This window comes from Carlito syrichta, unplaced genomic scaffold (genome assembly GCF_000164805.1).
Source record: "Carlito syrichta isolate Samal-C Ts95f unplaced genomic scaffold, Tarsius_syrichta-2.0.1 Scaffold311975, whole genome shotgun sequence".
NCBI classification, from domain to species: Eukaryota; Metazoa; Chordata; class Mammalia; order Primates; family Tarsiidae; genus Carlito; species Carlito syrichta.
The window spans coordinates 289,714-291,193 of record NW_007256071.1 but is presented as its reverse complement, the minus strand read 5'-3'; the positions used below and the strand labels follow the sequence as shown (position 1 = coordinate 291,193).

General features: G+C 52.2%; 1 protein-coding gene across 1 annotated transcript in view; it reads left to right on the top strand.

Moving 5' to 3' along the window:
* ADGRD1 (adhesion G protein-coupled receptor D1) overlaps window positions 1-1,480 on the top strand; it is a 148,698-nt gene that overhangs the window by 14,790 nt on the left and 132,428 nt on the right. The window lies entirely within an intron of this gene.

The window sequence follows — 1,480 nt, the reverse complement described above, 5'->3', positions numbered from 1 at the left end:
CCCGGCAGAATTTTTGATTTATTGTAGAGGTGAGGTCTCGCCAAGTTGCCCAGGCGGGTCTCGAACCCGTGGGCTCAGGCAATCCACTCACCTCAGCCTCCCAAAGCGCGGGATTACAGGCTGAGCCACCGAGCCCGGTTACATTTGCATTTTTAGGGAGGCGAGAGTTGCATGCAGGCCTTGTAGGAAGCTGTGAGGCTTTTGGACACCAACTGCCTTGTGTGTGAGTTAACAGTAATGACTTCAGAACAATACGAACTGTGGTTCCAGGGAAAATAAACAAATGCTTAACGAGGCAGAAACACGGGGGAGGGTACGTTTTGAACTTTGTGGAAACCAGAATTTTAAGTCATGGTTTTGAGGCCTGAAGCCACGGCCAGGTTTACAAACTCACAGTTTGGGCGGTTTCTGAGTCCAAACAGGCCCATAAGCACACAGGCCTTATTTATTTTTTCAAAATAAGAACATAATCCGGACCCAGCAAAGAAGCAAGGAGGACCAGGAGAGCAACTACGCTCCTGGGTTGCCCTTTCTTTGCCTCAGAACTGGGAAGGGCGGGACGTCTCAGAATATATTTACAGATATTACCTAGGAGATGACTTCAGTAAGTAGCGAGCTTTAAGCATGGGTTGCCTTAAAGGAAAATATTCCATAATAATGATAACTCAGGTGGCCTTCAGTTCTGTGGCGGTCTTTTCTGGGTTTCTGGGGAACGGCCTGTCTTTGGTGCACATGCGTCCCCAGACCCCAGCGACCGCACTGGACTCTGTCTCATCTGGGGATAGGAATGGTGTGGGTCCCGGGATCCCGAGAACCGGGAAGTATCTGAGATGGCACCGGAAGGCAAGCATGACTGCTGGAAGTCACAGTCCCTGGAAAAGTTCTTTCAGAGCTCCGTGGCCTTTGGGGCAATGGTTGTGTCTGGTTCAGCAGGGACAGGGTGAAAATTTTAAATTGGCGCCAACATTGAAAAACAGGAAATGTTCACAGTTTTCCAGTTTTTCTTGAGAAGTTCCTCCTGACCCCAACTGGCTGGAGCTGGCGGTGGCGGTCCCCTTTCTGTTAGACACTCTGTCCCCACAGCCTTCTTGACCCTTCCGAGCAACTTGCAGGCTGCACAGGGCGTGGTAGCCACGTGGGCTCTGGGGCCAGACGGCCTGGGCTCCAACCCCAGTTCTGATCCCTTCTGTGGTGACCTTGGGCAACCACCTAACCTCTTTGAGTCCAAGTTCCTTGTCTATAAAACAAGTCAATAAGCCGGGCTTGGTGGCTCAGCCTATAATCCCGCGGCTTGGGAGGCTGAGGTGAGTGGATTGCCTGAGCCCGCGGGTTCGAGACCCGCCTAGGCAACTTGGTGAGACCTCATCTCTACAATAAATCAAAAAAATTAGCCAGGCGTGGTAGCGCGCGCCTGTAGTTCCTGCTACTTAGAAGGCTGAGGCGGAAGGATCGCCGGAGCCCAGCAGGTCGAGGCTGCGGT